Genomic DNA, 8,438 nt, shown 5'->3' on the forward strand with positions numbered 1-8,438 from the left:
ATGTAAAATAATTCAAACGAGAAGAGCTAACGGATTTATGTACAAAATAATGAACGAAAAACAAATATGATACACCGCAACAAACGACAACTACTGAATTGCAGGCTCTTGACTTGGGACAGACACATACAGAATGTATTAATGAATGTATTAATAAATTATTAAAAGTGACGAAATTTACTTTTAATCAAATGGTATCATATTATATATATTATTTATTCATTTTCTGTCAAAGTCTGAATCTACTATGAATTCTAATGTTTCCTATTGTATAAAGCAATTCATTATCTGCTGAGATACGATACGTAGTTTGCATTTTTGTCGAGCCTGCGACATGTATGTCTCGAAAGCGAGACATAGCTATAATATTATAGATTCTGTCGGCGTCGGCGTCGTCAACATGAAGGTTGAGTTTGTGGTTTAAGTTTTTTTTTAAACATGAACAATTTTGTCAACACTTCATGGAATTTTATGAAATTTTGACAGAAGCTTTTTATGATTAAAAGACAGTATCCAGAGCATAAGGAATTCCTTGCTACGCCACTGACTCTTACATTTACTGTCATATGGTATGGCTTCGTTGTAAATAATTCGCTTCGTTATTTTTCTTCCCAATTTCAATTAGATATACCGATTAATTTATTATATTGTTTGGTAATCGCCCAGTTGCAAATATTTCATGCATATTCTAGACAAGAACAAAACAATACGTAGGTTATTTGATCACAGTAGGGCGAGAACTCTCATGCTGTCGAAAGTGTGACTATTGAGTAAGGAGGTCCCTCATGGGGGTGTCCAAGTAATCAAATAATCACAAATGTTTTGCCAATGTAATCACATAATCATTAATTATTTTTTTAAACAAGATAATCAAATAATCAAAAATACAGTCTTAGATTATCAAATAATAGAATAATCATGAAATACTTGGTCTGGTAATCAAATAATCACTATAAAAACGGCCAAGTAATCACATAATCAAAAATCCCATGAGGAGGCTCAGTAAGTACACACATTTTCCCTTGTAACTTGTCAGCTTAGCACTAGAGTTGTTCAAATTGTGTTAGGAAATAAATGTATGATTATTTCTAAAGAGATTCAAATCAGGTTGTTGTAATGAAAACTAGATATCAGGTGTACGTCTGTTTATGACAATTTCGCCGGTAAGTTCGTACTTAAGACTTCGATTGGTATACATAATTATATATTTTGTTAAGAATAAATAATATATATTAAAAACAAATATTTCTCGTACTTATTTAGAATGAAAATGATTGTTCTCTCTTAATTATAATTTGTCCCTAGGCAACTTTTTTATGCTCGATTTGAGATCAAAATTTAATTGTTCAACAAGACTGTGGTCAAATGAATTTGTGAGTTGTTTTAATGCCGAGGGTGTGTCTTGTTTTGTTGGTTCTCATTGGTTTCATGTTTTGTGACCCTCATTTTTTTGCCAGTGGAAAACTTCCCGCCGAAATGTTTCAAATAGCCATTTGTCTTTAAACGAACAAGTCGGACATACTTCAGAGCAGTAAACAAGTTTTGATGTGATCCTTGTAGCTGTTCGTATAGCCACTCATACAAGGTAGATATTTCCCCAGATTATTTTCGTTTTATGGATCAAAACACGCCTTATAAAAAAATCTTCTCTCATAAATTTTGGATAAATCATATGATACATATATCATCTGACGTTGAATTATTTTTTTTTATATACTAGATGACCCTTTCCAAAACCCCCATTTTGTTTATTGTTAATCAAGTTTCTGCTTTTTAGGACAGTCGTTTCTATTAACTTGATCGTCCTGAATATGCATTAAATATTTGTCACGAAAGTCATGCAAGTCGAAGGAAAATCAATTTATTATCGCCATCATTTTTTTAAAAATTCAAATCGAATGAACCTTTGTCAGTGGTCAAGGTCAAAGTAAGCGAAAGATGGTTTTATCCGAGATTTAACATTACGCATGCATCTTTTTAAATTTGGACGGAATTCACGATTTGAGTTTGCAATTCCTTCACAAATGTTACGTTGAGCATCGATAGAAAATACCAGAGAGTTAATGGTTTTGTTTTCAGCTATTGGCCATAAACAAGGGTAATAGCATTTTCGAATCTGAAACAGACGAAAAATATTATAACAAGAGGTAAGTAAAAATGTGTTCATACTTATTTTTAAAATGAACGAGTGACATTACAGGTCTTGTAGTCCAAAAAATAGGCAACAAATGGAGAGGTGTAATCCTACTACAAAATAGAAAGCCAAATGTTAAATGAAGGGACGGAAAGCTGCTTTAAAACATAATTGAAGGTTTATGCACTAACGCTTTGGAAATGGACCATTTGTATATATATATATATATAATATTACATTTCTGTGTTTAAATTTATTTTAAGGTCAATATGATTTTACAAATTTAAGAAAAGTTTGACTTTGCAAATTACATGTTAAACGTTCCACTAATGTCAAAATATAGGACACTTCATAAACATCTAAACTTTGCCTGTATTTTTCAACCTATAATGAGTAAAGTCCTAAACTATGAGAACATATGTTCATTTAAACATACTTAACATATACACACTGTGTAAATTGTAAATAAACTTGAAATTGTTATGCTGTGGCCAAACCGGTTCTTGGGGTGAACACTAAATTTTCAAAAAATCTGAAGGCCTGCGAGACGACTTAATTTGCTTAAAATTGGTATGGATGAATACTGTTACATGTAATGCAGGGCAAGCTCATGTTGATTTGTCACATACATACGTTTTAATGGCATATTTGTCCAATTTCTGTACATGCAGGCAAAGTTTAGATGTTTATGAAGTGTCCTATATTTTGACTTTAGTGGAACCTTGAATAAATGAATGATATTATTGTTTTTTATGATATGTTTTGTTCGTAATCTTTCTTTGTTGCAGTGTGATTAAAACCAGCAAGTTTTGGCTCTTAAGTATTTAATGAAATGTTCAGAATAAAATATACGTAAATTTTTAGGTCAATATAATTTTTCAAGTTTAAAAAAATTTTGACTTTGCAATATAATTTTACAAATTTAAGAAAAGTTTGACTTTGCAAATTACATGTTTAAATAAATGAATGATATTATTGTTTTTTATGATATGTTTTGTTCGTAATCTTTCTCTGTTGCAGTCTGATTAAAACCAGCCCCTCCCCCCCCCCCCCCCCCCCCCCCCCCCCCCCCCCCCCACTATCCACTTGCAGTGGGGTCTGGTTTTAATTTGACTATCTTTGTTGAAGATTGTAGTTCACACAACAGAAATTAGCTTCATTGGAGAGTGGCAAGTTTTGGCTCTTAAGTATTTAATGAGAATGTTCAGAATAAAATATAAATATATTTTTAGGTCAATATAATTTTACAAATTTAAGAAAATTTTGACTTTGCAATATAATTTTACAAATTTAAGAAATGTTTGACCTTGCAAATTACATGTTTGAATAAATAAATGATATTATTGTTTTTTATGATATGTATTGTTCGTAATCTTTCTTTGTTTCAGTCTGATTAAAACCAGCCCCCACTATCCACTTGCAGTGGGGGCTGGTTTTAATCAGACTATCTTTGTTGCAGATTGTAGTTCACACAACAGGACTTAGCTTCATTGGAGAATGGCAAGTTTTGGCTCTTAAGTATTTGATGGAAGTGTTTAGAATAAAATATAAATATATTTTCAGGTAAATATAATTTTATAAATTTAAGAAAATTTTGACTTTGCCATATAATTTTACAAATTTAAGAAAAGTTTGACCTTGCAAATTACATGTTTAAATAAATGAATGATATTATTGTTTTTTAATGATATGTTTTGTTCGTAATCTTTCTTTGTTGAAGTCTGATTAAAACCAGCCCCCACTATCCACTTGAAGTGGGGTCTGGTTTTAATCAGACTATCTTTGTTGCAGATTGTAGTTCACACAACAGGACTTAGCTTTATTGGAGAGTGGCAAGTTTTGGCTCTTAAGTATTTAATGAAAGTGTTAAGAATAAAATATAAATATACTTTTAGGTCAATATAATTTTACAAATTTAAGAAAATTTTGACTTTGCAAAATATAATTTTACAAATTTAAGAAAAGTTTGACTTTGCAAATTACATGTTTAAATGAATGAATGATATTATTGTTTTTTATGATATGTTTTATTCGTAATCTTTCTTTGTTGCAGTCTGATTAAAACCAGCCCCCACTATCCACTTGCAGTGGGGTCTGGTTTTAATCAGACTATCTTTGTTGCAGATTGTAGTTCACACAACAGGACTTAGCTTCATTGGAGAGTGGCAAGTTTTGGCTCTTAAGTATTTAATGAAAGTGTTAAGAATAAAATATAAATATATTTTTAGGTCAATATAATTTTACAAATTTAAGAAAATTTTGACTTTGCAATATAATTTTACAAATTTAAGAAAAGTTTGACTGTGCAAATTACATGTTTAAATAAATGAATGATATTATTGTTTTTTATGATATGTTTTCGTAATCTTTTTTTGTTGCAGTCTGATTAAAACCAGCCCCACTATCCACTTGCAGTGGGGGCTGGTTTTAATCAGACTATCTTTGTTGCAGATTGTAGTTCACACAACAGGACTTAGCTTCATTGGAGAGTGGCAAGTTTTGACTCTTTAAGTATTTAATGAAAGTGTTCAGAATAAAATATGAATATATTTTCAAGTAAATATAATTTTATAAATTTAAGAAAATTTTGACTTTGCCATATAATTTTACAAATTTAAGAAAAGTTTGACCTTGCAAATTACATGTTTAAATAAATGAATGATATTATTGTTTTTTATGATATGTTTTGTTCGTAATCTTTCTTTGTTTCAGTCTGATGAAAACCAGCCCCCCCCTCCCCACTATCCACTTGCAGTGGGGTCTAGTTTTAATCAGACTATCTTTGTTGCAGATTGTAGTTCACACAACAGGACTTAGCTTTATTGGAGTGTGGCAAGTTTTGACTCTTTAAGTATTTAATGAAAGTGTTCAGAATAAAATATGAAAATACTTTTAGGTCAATATAATTTTACAAATTTAAGAAAATTTTGACTTTGCAATATATTTTTACAAATTTAAGAAAAGTTTGACTTTGCAAATTACATGTTTAAATATATGAATGATATTATTGTTTTTTAATGATATGTTTTGTTCGTAATCTTTCTTTGTTATAGTCTGATTAAAACCAAACCCCACTATCCACTTACAGTGGGGTCTGGTTTTAATCAGACTATCTTTGTTGCAGATTGTAGTTCACACAACAGGACTTAGCTTCATTGGAGAGTGGCAAGTTTTGGCTCTTAAGTATTTAATGAAAGTGTTAAGAATAAAATATAAATATACTTTTAGGTCAATAAAATTTTACAAATTTAAGAAAATTTAAATTTTGACTTTGCAATATTATTTTACAAATTTAATAAAAGTTGACTGCAAATTACATGTTTAAATAAATGAATGATATTATTGTTTTTTATGATATGTTTTGTTCATAATCTTTCTATGTTGGAGTTTGATTAAAACTAACCCCCACTATCCACTTGCAGTGGGGGCTGGTTTTAATCAGATTATCTTTGTTACAAATTGTAGTTCACACAAAAGGACTTAGCTTCATTGGAGAGTGGCAAGTATTGGCTCTTAAGTATTTAATGAAAGTGTTAAGAGTAAAATTTAAATATATTTTTAGGTCAATATAATTTTACAAATTTAAGAAAATTTTGACTTTGCAAAATATAATTTTACAAATTTAAGAAAAGTTTGACTTTGCAAATTACATGTTTAAATAAATGAATGATATTATTGTTTTTTATGATATGTTTTGTTCGTAATATTTCTTTGTTGCAGTCTGATTAAAACCAGTCCCCACTATCCACTTGCAGTGGGGTCTGGTTTTAATCAGACTATCTTTGTTGCAGATTGTAGTTCACACAACAGGACTTAGCTTCATTGGAGAGTGGCAAGTTTTGGCTCTTAAGTATTTAATGAAAGTGTTAAGAATAAAATATAAATATATTTTTAGGTCAATATAATTTTACAAATTTAAGAAAATTTTGACTTTGCAATATAATTTTACAAATTTAAGAAAAGTTTGACTCTGCAAATTACATGTTTAAATAAATGAATGATATTATTGTTTTTTATGATATGTTTTGTTCGTAATCTTTCTTTGTTGGAGTCTGATTAAAACCAGCCCCCACAATCCACTTCCAGTGGGGTCTGGATTTAATCTGACTATCTTTGTTGCAGATTTTAGTTCACACAACAGAACTTGGCTTCATTGGAGAGTGGCAAGTTTTGGCTCTTAAGTATTTAATGAAAGTGTTCAGAATAAAATATAAATATATTTTTAGGTCAATATATAATTTTACAAATTTAAGAAAATTTTGACTCTGCAATATAATTTACAAATTTAAGGAAGATTTGACTTTGTAAATTACATGTTTCAATAAATGAATGATATTATTGTTTTTATGATATGTATTGTTCGTAAGCATTCTTTGTTGCAGTCTGATTAAAACCAGCCCCCACAATCCACTTCCAGTGGGGTCTGGTTTTAATCTGACTATCTTTGTTGCAGATTGTAGTTCACACAACAGAACTTGTCTTCATTGGAGAGTGGCAAGTTTTGGCTCTTAAGTATTTAATGAAAGTGTTCAGAATAAAATATAAATATATTTTTCGGTCAATATAATTTTATAAATTTAAGAAAATTTTGACTTTGCCATATAATTTTACAAATTTAAGAAAAGTTTGACTTTGCAATATAATTTTATAAATTTTAAAGAAATGTTTGACCTTGCAAATTACATGTTTGAATAAATAAATGATATTATTGTTTTTTATGATATGTATTGTTCGTAATCTTTCTTTGTTGCAGTCTTATTAAAACCAGCCCCCACTATCCACTTGCAGTGGGGGCTGGTTTTAATCAGACTATCTTTGTTGCAGATTGTAGTTCACACAACAGGACTTAGCTTCATTGGAGGGTGGCAAGTTTTGGCTCTTAAGTATTTGATGAAAATGTTCAGAATAAAATATAAAAATATTTTTAGGTCAATATAATTTTACAAATTTAAGAAAAATTGACTTTGCAATATAATTTTACAAATTTAAGAAAAGTTTGACTTTGCAAATTACATGTTTAAATAAATGAATGATATTATTGTTTTTTATGATATGTTTTGTTCGTAATCTTTCTTTGTTGCAGTCTGATTAAAACCAGCACCCCCCCCCCCCCCCCCTCACTATCCACTTGCAGTGGGGTCTGGTTTTAATCTGACTATCTTTGTTGCAGATTGTAGTTCACACAACAGAACTTGGCTTCATTGGAGAGTGGCAAGTTTTGGCTCTTAAGTATTTAATGAAAGTGTTCAGAATAAAATATAAATATATTTTTCGGTCAATATAATTTGATAAATTTAAGAAAATTTTGAATTTGCCATATAATTTTACAAATTTAAGAAAAGTTTGACTTTGTAATATAATTTTACAAATTTTAAAGAAATGTTTGACCTTGCAAATTACATGTTTGAATAAATAAATGATATTATTGTTTTTTATGATATGTTTTGTTCGTAATCTTTCTTTGTTGCAGTCTGATTAAATCCAGCCCCCACTATCCACTTGCAATGGGGGCTGGTTTTAATCAGACTATCTTTGTTGCAGATTGTAGTTCACACAACAGGACTTAGCTTCATTGGAGAGTGGCAAGTTTTGACTCTTTAAGTATTTAATGAAAGTGTTCAGAATGAAATATGAATATAATTTTGACTTTGCAATATAATTTTACAAATTTAAGAAAATTTTGACTGCAATATGATTTTACAAAATTAATTTAAGAAAATTTTGACTTTGCAATCACATGTTTAAATAAATTAATAATGTTGTTTTTTATGCTATGTTTTAATTGTTTGTAATCTTTGGTTGTTGCAGATTGTAATTCATTCAACAGGACTTTACTCCATTGGAAAGTGGTAAGTATTGGCTGTTATAATGTTATTGATGTTATTGTTTTTAATAATGTGTTTTGTTTGTTATCTTCCTTAGTTAAAGATTGTTGTTCACACAACAGGACCAGGACAGCTTCATTGGGAAGTCAGTGGTGAGGATGGGAATTATATAAAAGTATTTGGTGAAAGTGTTCAAAATCAGTTTTAATCAACTCTTATTCTTTATTTTGTTATCTTCCATCGACACAAATGATGTTCAAGAGCCAATAGAAAGCCACAGATTGATGAAGGTAGAGATTCTGTAAGTTTTCACAATACATCAGTTTATTTTTTGCTTCAGGTTTTGTTCCTAGTTTGGACTTTAAACTTTGATAGATCTTCACTGCATTTATTTCTAATGTTTCATGGTCACAATGAGTTTTGATAAACAAAGAAAAAATGTTTACTGCAAAAATTGGACACACAAAAATTTCCAGATT

This window comes from Mytilus californianus, unplaced genomic scaffold (genome assembly GCF_021869535.1).
Source record: "Mytilus californianus isolate M0D057914Y unplaced genomic scaffold, xbMytCali1.0.p SCAF_3, whole genome shotgun sequence".
NCBI lineage: Eukaryota > Metazoa > Mollusca > Bivalvia > Mytilida > Mytilidae > Mytilus > Mytilus californianus.